Source organism: Rattus rattus, chromosome 14, assembly GCF_011064425.1.
Source record: "Rattus rattus isolate New Zealand chromosome 14, Rrattus_CSIRO_v1, whole genome shotgun sequence".
In the NCBI taxonomy this organism is placed as follows: Eukaryota; Metazoa; Chordata; class Mammalia; order Rodentia; family Muridae; genus Rattus; species Rattus rattus.
Window position 1 is genome coordinate 16552828 of NC_046167.1, and position 20856 is coordinate 16573683.

Genomic DNA, 20856 nt, shown 5'->3' on the forward strand with positions numbered 1-20856 from the left:
TTGGGAGACAGAGTCAGGAGGATCAGGAGTTCAAACTCATGCTTCACTTCATGCCGAGTTAGAGATAGCCTGGTATTCACACAGACACATGCAAGCACACCCATACACGAATGGCCAAACTTGGGAGTCAGAGTCAGGAGAATCAGTGGTTGAAACACATGCTTCTCTTGGTGATGTTTTAGAGATATCCTGGGTCTCATGTGATGCCCCTATGTATGTGCGTGTGAATATGTGTGTGTATATGTCTATGTGTGTATATAAATATTTATATACACACACACATGCAACTGCACACACACACAAGAATGGCCAACATTTGGCAGACAGAGTCTGGAGGATCAGAAGTTCAAACTCATATTTCACTTAAGTCTGAATTAGAGATAGCCTGGGATTCATGTGATGCCCCTATGTATTTGCATGTGTTTATACATCTGTGTGTATGTCCAGGAGTGTATATGAATATAGAAACACACACACACACACACACACACACACACACACACACACAAATGGCAACCATTTGGGAGACAGAATCAGGAGCATCAGTTCAAATTAAAGCTTCACTTCAGGATAAGTTAGAGAAAACCTGGAATTTATGTAATGCCCCTATGTTTGTGTATGTGTGTATATGTGTGTGTATGTCCATGTTTGTATATGAATATACATATACATACACACACACAGGCACACTCAAACGGCAAACACTTCACAGACAGAGTCAAGAGGATCAGGAGTTTTAAATCATGTTTCACTCGTGATGAGTTAGAGATAGCCTAGGAATCATGTGATGCCCCTATGTTTGTGCATGTGTGTATATCTGTGGATGTATGTCTACGTTTGTATATGAATATACATATAGATACACACATACACACACATTCAAGCACAGACCCAGACACAGGAATGGCAAACACTTCGGAGAAAGAGTCAATAGGATCAGGAGTTCTAACTCATGCTTCACTGCATGATTAGTTTGAAATCAGCCTGGGATTCATGTGATGCCCTTATGTATGTGCATGTGTGAATATGTTTGTGTGTATGTCCATGTGTGTATGTGAATATACATATAAATGCACACATACACACACACACAAGCACAAACACACACACATGAATGGGAAACACTTGGGAGACCGAGTCAGGAGCATCATTAATTCAAACTCACGCTTTGCTTGATGATGAGTTAGAGATAGCCTAGGTTTCAAGTGATGCCCCTATGTATGTGCATGTGTGTATATGTTTGTGTGTATGTCCATGTGTGTATCTGACTATCCATATACATACACACATACACACACACATGCAAGCACACACACATGTATGGCAAACACTTGGGAGACAGATTCAGGGGAATCAGGATGTAATGCTCATGCGTCAATTCATGATGGGTTTGAAATCAGCCTGGAATTCATGTGATGCCCTATGTATGTGCATGTGTATATATGTGTGTGTGTGTATGCACATGTGTGTATATGAATATATTCGTAGGCACACACACATGCATGCACACACACACCAATGGCAAACCCTTGGCAGACAGAATCTGGAGGATCATGAGTTCAAACTCTTGCTATTGGGATTCATGGGATGCTGCTATATATGTGCATGTGTGTACATGTGTGTGTGTAGGTCCATGAGTATATATGAATATACAAGTACAGACACACACACACACACACACACACACACACAAACGCAAGCACACACACAAACAAATGGCAAACACTTGGCACACAGATTCAGGAGGATCAGGAGTTCAAACTCATGCTTCATTTCATGATGAGTTAGAAATAAGCCTGGGATTCATGTGATGCCTTTATATATGTGCATGTGTGAATATGTGTGTGTGTATGTACATGTGTATATATGAATATACATATTGGTAAACACACACATACACACACATGCAAGCACACATGCAAGCACACACAAACAGGAGTGCTAAACATTTGAGGGACAGTGTCAGGGACATCAGGAGTTCAAACAAATGCTTTACTTCATGATGAGTTTAAAATCAACCTGGAATTCATGTGATGCCCCTATGTTTGTGCATGTGTGTATATGTATGTGTGATGTCTATATGTGTATGTGAATACACACACACACACACACACACACACACACACACACACACACACATGAATGACAAACACTTGGGAGACTGAGGAGGACCATTAGTTCAAACTCATGCTTCTGGTATTCATGTGATGCCCCTATATATGTGAATGTGTGTATATGAATGTGTTTATGTCCATGTGTGTATATGAATATATAGACACATACACACAAGCACAGAGACACAAATATGGCAAAAATTTGGGAGACAGAATCAGGAGGATCAGGAGTTCAAATTCAAGCTTTACTTTATGATGAGTTAGAGATAGCCTGGGATTCATGTGATGCCCCTATGGATGTGCATGTGTGTGTATATGTCAATGAGTGTGTATAAATATACAAATACATACATTCCTCCCCTCCCCCGCCACACACACAGGAATTACAAACATTTGGGAGACAGAGTTAGGACAATCAGGTGTTCAAACTCATGCTTCACTTAATGCTGAGTTAGAGATATCCCGTATGTGATGCCTGTATGTTTGTGCATGCGTTTATGTGTGTGTGTATGTGTGTCCATGTATACCATTATATATATTATATATATTTATATATGTATGTATATATATGCACAAACATGCACACACACATAAACATACACGCAAACACAGATGCACAAATATGGCAAACACTCTGGATACAGAGTCACAAGGATCAGAGTTATAACTCATGCTTCACTTCATGATGACTTAGAGATAGCCTGGGATTCAAGTGATGCCCCTGTATATGTGCATGTGTATAAATGTCTATGTGTATGTCATATGTGTATTGAATATACACACACACACACACACACACACACACAAACACACATATGCCCACACGCGAGCACAGCCACACACAAATGGCCAACACTTGGGAGTCAAAGCCAGGAGCATCCTGCATTTAAACACATGCTTCACTTCATGATGAATTAGAGATATCCCGGGATTCATGTAATGCCCCTATGTATGTGCATGTGCGTATGTGTGTGTGTATGTCCATATGTATATATGAATATTTATACACACACACACACACACACACACACACACACACACACACACACACCACACAGGCAAGCACACACTCACATGAATGGTCAACATTTGGCAGACAGACTCTGGAGGATCAGAATTTCAAACTCATGCCTCATTTCATGATAAGTTAGAGATAGCCTGGGATTCATGTGATGCCCCTATATGTGTATGTGTGTGTATATATCTCTGTTTATGTCCATTTGTGTATATGAATATACATACACTTATACACACATACGCAAGCACACACACATAGGAATGGTAAACATATGGGGCACAGACTCAAGAGGATGAGAAATTCAAACTCATGCTTTACTTCATGATGAGTTATAAATCAGCCTGAGATTCTTGTGATGCCCCTTTATATGTGCACGTGTGAATATGTATGTGTGTATGTACATATGTGCATGTGAATATACATATTTATACACATAGAAACACATGAGGCAAGCACACACAACACGAATGGCAAACTCTTGGGAGAAAGGGTGATCAGGAGTCAAAATTCATGCTTTACTTCATGGTGAGTTAGAAATCAGCCTGAGATTCATGTGATGCCCCTATATATGTGCATGTGTGTATATATCTTTGTGTATGTCCATTTGTGTATATGAATATACATGTACATACCCACAGATACATGTGAATATATATGTGTTTATGGACATGTGTGTATATGAGTATACATATTTATAAACACATACAGACATGCAAACACATACACACACACACACACACACACACACACACACACACGAATGGCAAACACTTGGGGGACCAAGTCAGTGGGATCAGGAGTTCAAACTCATGCTTTACTTCACAGTGAATTAGAAATCAGCCTGGGATTCATGTGATGCCCCTATGTTTGTGCATGTATGTATATGTAAGTGTATGTGTACATGTGTGTATACAAATATACATATACATACACAGACACACATACACACAAGCACACACACATGAATGGCAAACACTTGGGAGACAGAGTCAGGAGGAGTATGAATTCTAACTCATTTTTCTGGTTTTCATATGATGCCCTTATGTCTGTTCATGTGTGTGTATGTGTGTGTGTATGTCCATGTGTGTATATGAATTTATACACACACACACACAAGCACACAAATACATGAATGGTAAACACTTGGTAGACAGAGTCAGGACACTCAGAAGTTCAAACTCATGCATCATTTCGTTCTGAATTAGAGATAGCCTTGGATTCATGTGATGCCCTTATGTATGTGCATGTGTTTATATGTCTGTGTGTACGTCCATGAGTATATATGAATATACAAATAAATACACACACATGCACACACACACACACACACAGGAATGACAAACATTTGGGAGAGATAGTCAGGATGATCAGTAGTTCAAATTCATGCCTCACTTCATGCTTAATTAGATATAGCCTGGGATTCATGTGATGCCCGTATGTATATGCATGTGTTTATATGTCTGTGTGTATGTCCAGGAGTGTATATGAATATTCATATACACACACACATACACACACACAGGAATGGCAAACATTTGGGAGATAGAGTCAGGAGGATCAGGTGTGCAAATTCAATATCCACTTCATGATGAGTTAGAGATAACCTGGAGTTCATGGGATGCCGTATGTATATGCATGTGCTTATATGCCTGTGTGTATGTCCAGGGGTGTATATGAATATTCATATACATACACACATACACACACACAAGAATGGCAAACATTTGGGAGATAGAGCCAGGAGGATCAGGTGTGCAAACTCAATATTCACTTCATGATGAATTAGAGATAACCTGGGATTCATGGGATGCCCCTATGTATATGCATGTGTGTATATGTGTGTGTATTTCCATCTTTGTATATGGATATACATATACATAAACAGATTCACACACCCAAGCACATGCAAACTTGAATGGCAAACACTTTGGAGACAGAGCCAAGAGGATCAGGAGTTATAAGTCAGTCTTCACTTCATCATGAGTTAGAGATCATCCTGGGATTCATATCATGTCCCTATGTATGTTCATTTGTGTATGCATGTGTATGTATGAACATGTGTGTATATGAATCTACATATACATGCACACACAAACACACACACACACACACACGTAAGCACACAGACACACAAATGACAAATATTTGGGAGAAGGAGTCAGGAGGATCAAGAGTTCAAACTCATGCTTCACCTCATGATGAATTAGAGATATGCTGGGATTCATGTGATGCCCTATTATATGCATGTGTTTATATCTCTGTGTGTATGTCAATGTGTGTCTATAAATATACATATAAACACACACACACACACACACACAAGCACACATATACATTAATGACAAAAACTTCAGAGATAGAGTCAGGAGATCAAGAGTTCAAACTCATGCTTCACCTCATGATGAATTAGAGATATGCTGGGATTCATGTGATGCCCCTATTATATGCATGTGTTTATATCTCTGTGTGTATGTCAATGTGTGTCTATAAATATACATATAAAAACACACATACACACACACACAAGCACACATATACATTAATGACAAAAACTTCAGAGATAGAGTCAGGAGAATCAGGAGTTCAAATTCATGCTTCACTTCATAATGAGTTAGAAATAATCCTGTGATTCATGTGTTGCCCCTGTGTATGTGCATGTGTGAATATGTATGTGTGTATGTACATGTGTGTATATGAATATATGTGTTCACACACACACACTCACACACATGAATGGCAAGCACTTGGGAGACAGAGTCGGGGATCACGAGTTCAAACTGATGCTTCACTTCATGGTGAGTTAAAAATGAGTCTGGGATTCATTTGAGTACCCTATGTATGTGCATGTATGTATATGTATGTATGTACTTGTGTGTATATGAATATACATATACATTCACACACACAAACACACACGGAATCAAACACACATGAATGGCAAACACCAGGGAGAAAGGGTCAGAAGGATCATTAATACAAACTCATGCTTCTAGGATTCACTGGACTCCGCTATGTTTGTGCATGTGTGTATATTGGTGTGTGTATGTCCATTTTTGTACATGAATATACATATACACACACACAAACACACACAAGCACAAACACACACAAACAAATTCCAAACACTTTGGAGACAGAGTCAGCGGGGTCAGGAGTTCAAACTCATGCTTCACTTAATGATGAGTTAGAAATCATTCTTTGATTCATGTGATGCCCCTATGTATGTGCATGTATGTATATGTCTGTGTGTATGTCCATGTTTGTATATGAATACACATGCATACACACATACACACACACCGAAGAATAGACACATGAATATAGCAGACACTTAGTAGACAGTGTGAAGAGGATCAAGAGTTAAAACTCATGATTTACTTCATTATGCGTTAGATATAGCCTGGGTGTCATGTGATGTCCCTAGGTGTGTGAATGTATGTATATGTCTGTGTGTATGTCCATGTGTGTATGTGAATATACATATACATACACACATACACACACGCAAGCACACACACAAAGAAATTGACAATTTGTGGACAGAGTCAGGAGCATCAGGAGTTCAAACTCATGTTTCAATTCATGATGAGTTAGAAATCAATCTGGGATTCATGTGATGCACCTCTGTATGTGCATGTGTGAATATGTATGTGTGTACGTACATGTCTGTTTATGAACATACATATTCATACACACACATGCAAGCACATGCACACATGAATGGCAAACACTTGACAGACAGATTTAGGAGGATCAGGAGTTCAAACTCATGCTTAAGTTCATGATGAGTTAGATATCAGCCAGGGATTCATGTGATGCTCCTAGGTATGTGCATGTGTTAGTATGTATGTGTATATGTACATGTGTATATGAATATGCATATTCATACACACACATACACATTCGGAAGCACACACACACACACACACACACACACACACACAAATGAAGAACATTTGGGAGATGGAGTCAGGAGGTTCATGCCTCCAAACTCATGCTTCACTTCATGATGAGTTAGAGATATCCTGGGATACTTGTGCTGCCCCTATGTATGTTCAACTGTGTATATGTGTGTTTATATCCATACTTGTATGTGAATACACATATTCATACACACACACACACACACACACACACACTCACACACACACACACACACGAATGGCAAACCCTTGGGGGAAAGACTCAACAGGATCTGGAGTTCAAACTCATGCTTCACATCATGGTGAGTTAGAAATCAGACTAGGATTCATGTGATGGCCCTATGTATGTGCATGTGTGTATATGTAAGTGTGTATGTACATGTGTGTATATGAAGAAACATATACATACACACATACACACACACGCAAGCACACACACACACACACACATGAATGGCAAGCACTTGGTAGACAGTATCATGAGGATAATGATTTCAAACTCAGGCTTCTGGGATTCATGTGATGTCCCTATATATTTGCATGTGTGTATATGTGTGTGTGTATGTCCATGTGTGTATATGAATATACATACACACACACATACACACACGTGCAAGCACACACACAGGAATGGCAAACATTTGGGGGGCAGATTCAGGATGAGGAGTTAAAGTCATGCTTTACTCATGATTAGTTAGAGCTAGCCTGGGATTCATGTGATTCTCCTGTATATGTGCATGTGTGTATATGTCCATGTGTATGTCCATGTCTGTATGTTAATATACATACACATACATAGAAACACAACCACACATGCACACACATGCATATGAATGGCAAATACTTGGAAGACAGAGCCAACAGTGTCATGACTTCAAACTGATTTTTCTGGCATTCATGGGACACCCCCCCTTTGTATGTGCATGTGTGTATGACCATGCGTGTGTATATTCACATATACACACAAACACAGACACATACTCATGCAATCATACACACATACACACTTGGAAGACAGAATCAGTACTCAGAAGCTCAAACTGATGCTTCACTTCATGCTGAATTAGAGATAGCCTGGGATTCATGTGATGCCCCTATGTATGTGCATGTGTTTATATGTGTGTGTATATCTATGAGTGTATATGAATATACAAATACACACACACACACACACACACACACACACAGAGAGAGAGAGAGAGAGAGAGAGAGAGAGAGAGAGAGAGAGAGAGAGAGAGAGAGAGAGAAGAATGGCAAACTTTGGGAGCCAGGACGATCAGGAGTTCAAACTCAAGCTTCCCTTCATTATGAGTTAGAGATAACCTAGGATTCATGTTATGCCCCTATGTATGTGCATTTGTGTATATGTGTATGTAGTCTATGTGTGTATATGAATATACATATACATACACACAAACGCATACAGGCAAGCACACACATGAATGTCATACACTTGGGAGACAGTATCACGAGGATCATGAGTTCAAACTCAATCATGCATCTGGGATTCATGTTATTCCTCTATATATTTGCTTGTGTGTATTTGTGGGTATGTATGTGCATGTATATGAATACGAATATATATGTATACATATACACATACACACATGCAAGAGCGCGCATGCACGCACATGTGCGCACACACACACAAACACACACACACACGAAAGGCAAACATTTGTAGGGGATAGATTCAAGAGGATTAGGACTTAAAACTCATGCTTTACTTCATGATGAGTTAGAGATAGCCTGGGATGCATGTGATGCCCCTGTACATGTGCATGTTTGTATATGTCTGTGTTTATGTTCCTGTGTGTATGTTAATATACACATACATATACACAAACACACACATGCAAGCACACACACACGAATGGCAAACACTTTGGAGAGAGAGTCAACAGGATCATGAGTCCAAACTCAAGTTTCTGGGATTCATGGGATGTCCATATGTATGTGCATGAATGTATATATGTGTGTGTGTGTGTGTGTGTGTGTGTGTGTGTGTATGTCCATGTGTGTATATTAATATGTATGTACATACACACATACACACACACACAAGCACACACACATAAGAATGGTAAACACTTCGCAGACAGAGTCAGGACGATCAGAAATTCAAACTCATGCTTCACTTCATGCTAAATTAGAGATAGCCTGAGATTCATGAGATGCCCCTTTATATGTGCATGTGTTTATATGTCTGCGTGCATGTCCATGAGTGTATATGAATATAGAAATACATACACACAGATACACACACACAGACACACACACACACGGAGGGCAAACTTTTGGGAGACTGAGAACCATCAGGAGTTAAAACTCAAGCTTCAGTAGATGATGAGTTAGATAGCCTGGGATTCATGTGATGTCCCTATGTATGTGCATGTGTGTATGTCTGTGTGTAATGTCTCTGTGTGTATATACATGTATACATATGTATATACACACAGAGCACAAACACACAAATATGGCAAACACTTTGGTACAGAGTCAAGAGGATCAGGAGTTCTAATTCCTGCTTCACTTGATTATGATTTAGAGATAGCCTGGACTTAATGTGATTTTTCTATGTATGTGCATGATTCTATATGTCTGTTTGTATTTCCATGTGTGCATATGAATATACATATACATACACAGATACACATACATGCAAGCACACACACACATGAATGGCAAATATTTGGAGGACAGAGTCAGGAGCATCAGGAGTTCAAACTCATGTTTTACTTCATGATGAGTTTGAAAACAGCCTGGGATTCATGTGTTGCTTCTATGTATGTGCATGTTTGTATGTCTGTGTGTATGTCCATATGTTTATATGAATATAAATATACATACACACATACACACACACAAATGACAAACTCTTGGGAGACAGAGTCAGGGGAATCAGGAGTCAGGATTTCAGACTCATGTTTCACTACATGATGAATTTGAAATTAGCCTGGGATTCATGTGATGCCTCTATAAATAGGCATGTGTGTATATCGTGTGTGTATGTCCATGAATATACATATTCATACACACACACACAGACACACACATACGGAAGCACAGACACACACAAATGGCAAACACTTTGGAGACAGACTCAGGAAGTTCATGAGTTCAAACTCACGCTTTACTTCATGGCGAGTTAGAAATCAGTTGGGGATTCATTTGATGGCCTTATGCATGTGCATGTGTGTATAGGTAAGTATGTATGTACATGTGTTTATATAAATATACATATACATACACACATACATGCAAGTACACACACATGAATACCATACACTTGGGAGATAGTATCATGAGGATCATGAGTTCAAAAACATGCTTCTGAGATTCACGTGATTCTCCCTACGTAAGTGCATGTGTTTATATGTCTGTGTGTATGTCCATGAGTGTATATGAATATACTAGTACACACACACACATACAAACACACACACACACACACACAAATTGCAAACATTTGGGAGTTAGAGTCAAGAGGATCACAGTTCAAATTCAAGATTCACTTCATGATGAGTTAGAGATAACCTTGGATTCATGTGCTGCCCCTATGTATGTGCATGTGTGTATATGTGTGTGTGTATGTCCATGTGTGTATATGATTATACATATACATACACACATACACATATACGCAAGCACACACACGCAAATGGCAAGCACTTGGGAGACAGAGTCAAGGAGTTCAAACTCATTCTTCACTTCATGATGTGTTTGAAATCAGCCTGGAATTCATGTGATGCCCCTCTGTATGTGCATGTGTGTATATGTATTTGTGTCTGTACATGTGTGTATATGAATACACACATGGAGGCACACACATGAATGACAAACACTTGGGGGACAAAGTCAGCAGGTTCATGAGTTCAAACTCATGCTTCGCATCATGATGAGTTAGAGATATCATGGGATTCATGTGATGCCCCTATGTATGGGCATGTGGGGATATGTATGTTTATGTGAATAAACATAAACATATACACATTCACACACACAAGCACAGACACACAGACACAGGAATGCAGAGACTTTGGAGATAGAGTCAAGAGGATCAGGAGTTCTAACTCACGCTTCACTTAGTGATGAGTTAGAGATAGCCTGGAATTCATGTGATGCCCCTATGAATGGCCATGTGTGCGTATGTCTGTGTGTATGTCCATGTGTGTATATGAATATAAATATACACACACACATACACACACATAAGTACACACACACACAATTGGCAAACACTTGGTAGGCAGGGACAGGAGGATCAGGAGTTCAAAATCATGCTTCACTTCATGATGAGTTAGAAACGAGCTTGGAATTCATGTAATGCCCCTATGTATATACAGGTGTGTATGAACATGTGTGTATATGAATATACATATACATTCACACACAGACACATGCAAACACACACACACACACACACACACACACACACACACTAATGCCAAACACTTGGGAAACAGAGTCAAGAGGATCATGAGTTGAAACTCATGATTCTGGGATTCATGTGATGCCCTTATGTATGTACATATGTCTATAGTCTATATGTGTTTGTGCATATCCATCTCTCTCTCTCTCTCTCTCTCTCTCTCTCTCTCTTACACACACACACACACACACACCCATGCACCCACACAAATAGCAAACACTTGGGAGACAGATTCAGTGGAATCAGGAGTTCAAACTCATGCTTAGCTTCATGGTGTCTTAGAAATTAGATTGAAATCCGCATGAAGGCCCTTTGTCTGTGCATGTGTGTATGTACATGTGTGTAACAAACACACATACTCACAAGCACCCACATAAGTGGCTAACACTTGGGATAGAGTATCAAGACAATCATGAGTTCAAACTCATGCTTCTGGAATTCACTTGATGCCCTTATATGTGTGTTTGTGTATATTTGTGTTTGTGTATGTCCATGTGTGTATATGAGCATACACACACACACAGACACACACACACGGACATACACACACACAAACACTCTCAGGCACATACACACACACACACACACACACAAATGGTAAACACTTGGCAGACAGTGTCAGGACAATCAGAAGTTCAACTCATGCTTCACTTCATGCTGAGTTATAGATATCCTGGTATTCATGTGATGCCCCATATATGTGCATGGGTTTATATTTCTGAGTGTATCTCCATGAGCATACATGAACATACAAATACATGCACACACACACACACACACACACACATGCAAGCACACACATTCACGAATTGCAAGCACTTGGGAGACAGAGTCAGCAGGATCAGAAGTCTAACTCATTCTTCACATCATTGTGAGTTAGAAATAAGAGTGGGATTCAAATGATGGCCCTAGGGGTTGGGGATTTAGCTCAGTGGTAGAGCACTTGCCTAGCAAGCACAAGGCCCTGAGTTCGGTCCCCAGCTCCGAAAAAAAGGAAAAAAAATGATGGCCCTATGTATGTGCATGTGTGTATATGTCAGTGTGTATGTACATGTGTGTATTTGAGTAAACATATACATACCAACAAACACATAAGCAAGCACACACACATCAATGGCAAACACTTGGGAGACAGACTCAGGAAGATCATGAGTTCAAACTCCTGCTTCTGGGATTCATGGATGCCTCTATGTATGTGCATGTGTGTATATGTGTGTGTGTATGTCCATGTGTGTATATGATTTTACATATACATACACACATACACAAACACGCAAGCACAAACACACACAAACAAATGGTATACACTTGGGAGACAGAGTCAGCAGAGTTCAAACTCATGCTTCACCATATGATGAGTTAGAAATCTGCCAGGGATTCATGTGATCTCCCTATGTATGCACATGTGTGAATATGTATATGTGTATGTACATGTGTGTTTATGAATATACATATTCATACTCACACACTCGCAGGCACACACACCCATGAATGATAAACACTTGTGAGACAGATTGAGCAGTATCAGGATTTCAAACTCATGCTTCATTTCATGATGAGTTAGAGATAGCCTGGGATTCAAGTGATGCCCCTTTGTATGTGCATGTGTCTATCTGTCTATGTGTATGTACATGTGTGTATATGAATTTGCATATACATATACACATACACAAACGCAAGCACACACACACATGAATGGCAAACATTTGGGGAACAGAGTCAGGAGCGTCTGGAGTTCAAACTCATGCTTCACCTCATGATGAGTTTGAAATCAGCCTGTGGTTCATGTGATGCCCCTATGTATGTGCATGTGTGTATGTTTTGTGTGTATGTACATGTGTGTATATGAAGAAACATATACATACACACATAAACACACACACAGAAGCACACACACAGAAGAATGGCAAACACTTGGGCGAACAGAGTAAGGGGAATCAGGAATTCAAAATCATGCTTCACTTCATGATGAGTTTCAAATCAACCTAGGGTTCATGTGATGCCACTATACATGTGCATGTTTGTATATGTTGTGTGAATGTACATGTGTGTATATGAATATATATATATACACATACACACACACACACACACACACATAGAAGAACACATGCACACGAATGGCAAACACTTCAGAGACAGAGTCAAGAGGGTCAGGAGTTCTAACTCATGCTTCACTTCAGGATGAGTTAAGATAACCTGCGATTCATGTGAATCCCTTATGTGTGTGCATGTATGTATATGTCTGTGTGTGTGTCCATGTTTGTATATGAATATACTTAGGAATATACACATACACAAACATACAAGGACATACACACACGAATGTCTAATATTTGGGGGCAGAATCATGAGCATCTGGAGTTCAAACTCATGCTTCACTTCCTTATGAGTTTTGAATCAGAATGGGATTCATGTGATGCCATGTACTTATGTACTTATGTGCATGTTTGTATATGTAAGTGTGTATGTAAATGTGTTTATATGAATAAACTTACATACACACATGAGCACACACACAAGCACACAGACACACAAGAATGGTAAACTCTTGGGAAACAGAGTCAGGGGAATTATGAGTTCAAACTCATTCTTGAATTTGAAGTCAGCGTGGGATGCATGTGATACCCCTATGTATGTGCATGTGTGTATGCTGTGTGTATGTACATGTGTGTATATGAATACACAGACACATACACACACATACAGGAAAGCACAAATACACGAATGGCAAACACTTGGGAGATAGAGTCAGGAGCATCATGAGTTCAAATTCATGCTTCTGGGATCAATGCGATGCACCTTTGTATGTGCATGTATGTATATGTGTGTGTGTATTTATATGTATATGTGCACACACACACACACACACACACACACACAAGCACCACTCACAAGAATATTAAATTCTTGGCAGACAGTCAGGATAGTCAGATGTTCAAACTCATGCTTCACTTCATGCTGAAATCAAGATAGCCTGGGATTCATGTGATGCTCCTATGTATGTGCATGTGACATATGTCTGTGTGTATGTACATTTGTGTATATGAATATACAAATACACACACACACACAAAGAAAGAGACACAAAGACAAACACACAAGAATGGCAAATATTTTGGAGACAGAGTCATGACGAACAGGAGTTCAGATTCAAGTTTCACTTTATCATCAGTTATAGATACCTAGTTTTCATGTGATCCCCTATATATGTGTATATACGTATATGTTTTTCTTTATGTCCATGTGTGTATGTGAATATACATATACATACACACTAACAAACACATCCGAGCACAGACACACAAATATGGCAAATGCTTAGGAAACAGAGTCAAGAGGATCAGAGTTCTAACTCATGCTAAACTTCATGATGAGTTAGAGATGGCATGGGATTCATGTGAGGCCCCTGTCTATGGGCATATGTGTATATGTCTGTGTGTATGTTATGTGTGTATGTGAATATACATATACATGCACACATACATACAGACCCAAGAACACACACACACACGCGCACACACACACACACACACACACACACACACACACACACACACACACACACAGTAATGGCCAACACTTGGGAGTCGGAGTCAGGAGGATCACAATTCAAATTCCTGCTTCACTTCATGATGAGTTTGAAATAAGCCTGGGATTCATGTGATGCCCTTTTTATGTGCATGTGTGTATATGTTGTATGTATGTACAAGTGTGTATATGAAGAAACATATAAATAAACACGCACATATGCAAGCACACATACACATGAATGGCAAAAACTTGGGAAACAGAGTCAGGGGAATCAGGAGTACAAACTCATGCTTCACTTCATGATGAGTGTGAAATCAGCATGGGGTTCATGTGTTGCCCCTATGTATGTGCATGTGTGTATGTGATGTGTGTATGTACATGTGTTTATATAAAGAAACATATACATACACACATACACACACACACAGGCACACACACACAAGAATGGCAGACATTTGAAGGAGAGTGTCAGGGGAAAGGAATTAAAACTCATTCTTCATGGTGAGTTTGAAATCAGGCTGGGGTCCATGTGATGCCCCTGTGTATGTGCATGTGTGTATGTGATATGTGTATGTACATGTGTGTATATGATGAAACATATACGTACACATAAGCACACACATGCAAGCACACTCACATATGAATGGCAAACACTTGGGAGATAGATTCAGGGGAATCAGAGTTCAAACTCATGCTTCACTTCATGTTGAGTTTCAAATCAGCCTGGTTTTCATGTGATGCCCATATGTGCATGTGTGTATATCTTTTGTGTATGTACATGTGACTATATGAATATATATATATATATGCATACACGCACACACATGGACGCAAACACACACACAAATGAATGGCAGATATGTGGGAGACAGAGTCAGGAGGATTTTGAATTCAGACTCAAGCTTCTGTGATTCTAGGGAAGCCCTTAGTTATGTGCATATGTCTATATGTGTATGTATGTCCATTTGTGTATATGAATATACATATACATAAACACATATACACACAAGCACAAACACACATGAGTGGCCAACACTTTGGAGACAGGACCAGGAGGATCAGGCGTTCTAACTCATGCTTGACTTCATGATGAGTTAGAGATAGCCTGAGATTCATGTGATTCCCCTATGCACGTGCATGTCTGTAAATGTCTGTGTCTAGTCCATGTGTCCATATGAATAAACACATATATACACATACACAAAAATGCATGCAAACACACATTCAAATGGCATAATTTGGGAGACAGAATCTTGAGCATCTGGAGTTTAAACTCATTTTTCACTTCATGATGAGTTTGAAATCAGGTTGTTGTTCATGTGAGGCCCCTGTGTAACTGCATGTGTGTATGTGTTTTGTGTGTGTACATGTGTGCATATGAAGACACATATACATACACATAAGCACACACATGCAAGCACACTCACACATGAATGGCAAACATTTGGGAGAGAGATTCAGGGGAAGCAGGAGTTCAAACTCATGCTTGGCTTCATGTTGATTTGCAAATCAGCCTGGTATACATGTGATGCCCATATTTATGTGCATGTGCATATATGTTGTGTGTATGTACATGTGTCTATATGATTATACATATATAGGCACACACATGCACGCAAACACACAGACATGAATGGCAAATATGTGGGAGTCAGAGTCGAGAAGATTATGAGTCCAGACTAACTCTTCTGTGATTCATGGGAAGCCCTTAGTTATGTGCATATGACTATATGTGTGTGTATGTTCTTTTGTGTATATGAATATACATATACATAAACACATACACACACAAACAAGAACACTCACACACGAGTGCCCAACACTTTGGAGACAGAAACAGGAGGATCAGGTGTCCTAACTCATGCTTGACTTCAGGATGAGTTAGAGATAAGCCTGTGATTCATGTGATTCACCTACATATGTGCATGTGTGTATATGTCTGTGTGTATGTTATGTGTGTATGTGAATATACATGTACATACACACATACACACAGACAAATGCACAGACAAACACGAATGGCCAACACTTACTTGATGGTTAGAGTCATGATGATCGTAGTCTTGATTCATTTCATGATTGATATCCTGGGCTTCATGTGACACCCCTATGTATGTGCCTGTGTTTGCTTTTGTATGTCCGTGTGTGTGTGTGTGTGTGTGTGTGTGTGTGTGTGTGTGTGTATGCACATAAGGAACGACACAAACATTTGAATGGCAAACTCTTAGGAGATAATGACAACGGAATCAGTAATTCCAACTCTTGTTTCAATTCCTGATGCGTTTGAAATCAGCCTGTGATTCATGTGATGGCCACATATATGTGCATGTGTTTATGTTTTGTGTGCATGTATAAAAGTTTATATGAAGAAACATAGACAAACACACATACACACAAACCCCAGCTTACGTACAATCGAATGACAAACACTTGGGAGACAGAGTCAGTGGAATCACAAGTTCAAACTCATGATTCACTTCATCATGAGTTAGAAATCAGCCTCTTTTCATCTGATGCCAATATGTATTTGCATGTGTGTATGTTTTGTGTGTGTGTACATGTATATATATGGAGAATCATATACATACACACATACAGACACACACAAGCACACACACACACACAAACACACACACACACAAACACAAACACAAAAACAGGAATGGAAAAACCTTGAGAGATAGTTTCAGGGGAAAGAGTAGTTCAAACTCATTCTTCACTTCATGATGAGTTTGAAATCAAGCTGGGGTTCAAGTGATGCCCTTATGTATGTGCATGTGTGTATGTGATGTGTGTATGTACATGTGTGTATATGAATAAACATATACATACACACATTCACAAACAGGCTCTCACACACACACACAAACACACACACACACAAAAGAATGGCAGACATTTGAAAGAGATTGTCAGGGAAAAGAGTAGTTCAAACTCATTCTTCACTTCATGATGAGTTTGAAATCAAGCTGGGGTTCATGTGATGCCCTTATGTATGTGCATGTGTGTATGTGATGTGTGTATGTACATGTGTGTATATGAAGAAACATATACATACACACATACACACACACACACGCACACACACACACACACACACACACACACACACACACAAGAATGGCAGACATTTGAAAGAGAGTATCAGGGGAAAGAGTAGTTCAAACTCATTTTCCACTTCATGATGAGTTTGAAATCAGGCTGGGATCCATGTGATGCACCTGTGTATGTGCATGTGTGTATGTGTTTTGTGTGTGTACATGTGTGTATGTGAAGACACATATACATGCACATAAGCACACACAGGCAAGCACACTCACACATGAATGGCAAACACTTGGATGTCAGATTCAGGGGAATCAGGAATTCGAACTCATACTGCATTTGATGTTGAGTTTCAAATCAGCCTGGTTTTCATGTGATGCCCATTTTTATGTGCATGTGTGTATGTTGTGTCGATCTACCTGTGTCTATTTGAATATACATATATATACACACACACACATATGCACACAAACACACACACTTGAATGGGAAGTATGTGGGAGTCTGAGTCAGGAGGATATTGAGTCCAGACTAACGCTTCTGTGATTCATGGGAAGCCCTTAGTTATGTACATATGACTATATGTGTGTGTATCCATTTGTGTATACGAATATACATATACATAAACACATACACACACAAACAAGAACACTCACACATGAGTGCCCAACACTTTGGAGACAGAAACAGGAGGATCAGGTCTTCTAACTCATGCTTGTCTTAAGGATGAGTTAGAGATAAGCCTGGGATTCATGTGATTCTCCTACATATGCGCATGTGTGTATATGTCTGTGTGTATGTTATGTGTGTATGTGAATATACATGTACATACCGACATACACACAGACAAATACACACACAAACATGAATGGCCAACACTTGAGGGTTAGCGTCATGAAGATCGTAGTTCAAGTCTTGTTTCAATTCATGATTGATATCCTGGGTTTCATGTGACACCCCTATGTATGTTTATGTGTTTGCTTTTGTATGTCCATGTGTGCGTGTCCATATGTAGATGTGTGTGTGTGTGTGTGTGTGTGTGTGTGTACGTATGCACACAAGGAACAACACACCCATTTGAAAGGCAAACTCTTAGGAGATAATGCCAATGGAATCAGTAATTCAAACTCTTGCTTCAATTCATGATGAGTTTGAAATCAGCCTGCGTTTCGGGGGATGGCCTCATATATGTCCATGTTTTTATGTTTTGTGAGTTTGTATAAAAGTTTATATGGATACATATACATACACACATACACACAAACGCCAGCTCTCATTGAATCGAATAGCAAACACTTAGAAGACATAGTCAGTGGAATCACAAGTTCAAACTCATGTTTCACTTCATCATGAGTTAGAAATCAGCCTGGGGTTCATGTGATGCCAATATGTATTTACCTGTGTGTATGTTGTGCGTGTGTGTACATGTGTATATATGGAGAAATATATACGTATACACATGCACACACATGCAAACATGCACACACACACACACACACACACACACACACACACACAGGAATGGCAAACCCTTGGGAGATAGTGTCTTCTGAAAAGAGTAGTTCAAACTCATTCTTCACTTCATGATGAGTTTGAAATCAAGCTGGGGTTCATGTGATGCCCTTATATATGTGCCTGTGTGTATGTGATGTGTGTATGTACATGTGTATATATGAAGAAACATATACATACACACATACACACACACACACAGGCACACACACACATACACACGGACACACACACACACAAGAATGGCAGACAATTGAAAGAGATTGTCAGGGAAAAGAGTAGTTCAAACTCATTTTTCACTTCATGATCCATGTGATGCCCATGTGGATGTGCATGTGAGTATGTGTTTTGTGTGTGTAGATGTGTGTATGTGAAGACACATATACATGCACATGAGCACAAACACAAAAGAATACTCACAAGTGAATGGCAAACACTTGCGAGACAGATCCAGGGGAATCAGGAATTCGAACTCATAATTCACTTCATGGTGAGTTTCAAATCAGCCTGGTTTTCATGTGATGCCCATATTTATGTGCATGTGTGTGTATGTTGTGTGGATCTTCATGTGTCTATATGCATATATATATATATACATACACACACATGCACGCAAACACACACACATGAATAACAAATATGTGGGAGTAAGAGTCGGGAGGATTTTGAGTCCACACAAAGGCTTCTGTGAATCATGGGAAGCCCGGAGTTATGTGCATATGACTAGATGTGTGTGTATGTCCTTTCGTGTATATGAATATACATATACATAAACACATACACACACAGACAAGAACACTCACACACGAGTGCCCAACACTTTGGAGACAGAAACAGGAGGATCAGGTCTTCTAACTCAAGGTTGACTTCAGGATGAGTTAGAGATAAGCCTGGGATTCATGTGATTCTCCTACATATGCGCATGTGTGTATCTGTCTGTGTGTATGTTATGTATGTATGTGAATATACATGTACATACCGACATACACACAGACAAATGCACACACAAACACGAATGGCCAGCATTTGAGGGTTAGCGTCATGAGGATCGTCGTTCAAAGTCTTGCTTCAATTCATGATTGATATCCTGGGTTTCATGTGACACCGCTACGTATATGCATGTGTTTGCTTTGCATGCCCATGTGTGTGTGTCCATATATAGATGTGTGTGCATGTGTTTGTATTTGTGTTTGTGTATGCACAAAAAGAACGACACACACACTTGAATGGCAAACTCTTAGGAGATAATGCCAGTGGAATCAGTAATTCAAACTCTTG

At 39.5% G+C, this 20856-nt stretch overlaps 1 protein-coding gene across 1 annotated transcript in view; it reads left to right on the top strand.

Moving 5' to 3' along the window:
- The window catches only part of Sfmbt2 (Scm like with four mbt domains 2), a 194296-nt gene that overhangs the window by 83030 nt on the left and 90410 nt on the right, over positions 1-20856 (top strand). The gene's annotated exons all lie outside the window — the stretch shown is intronic.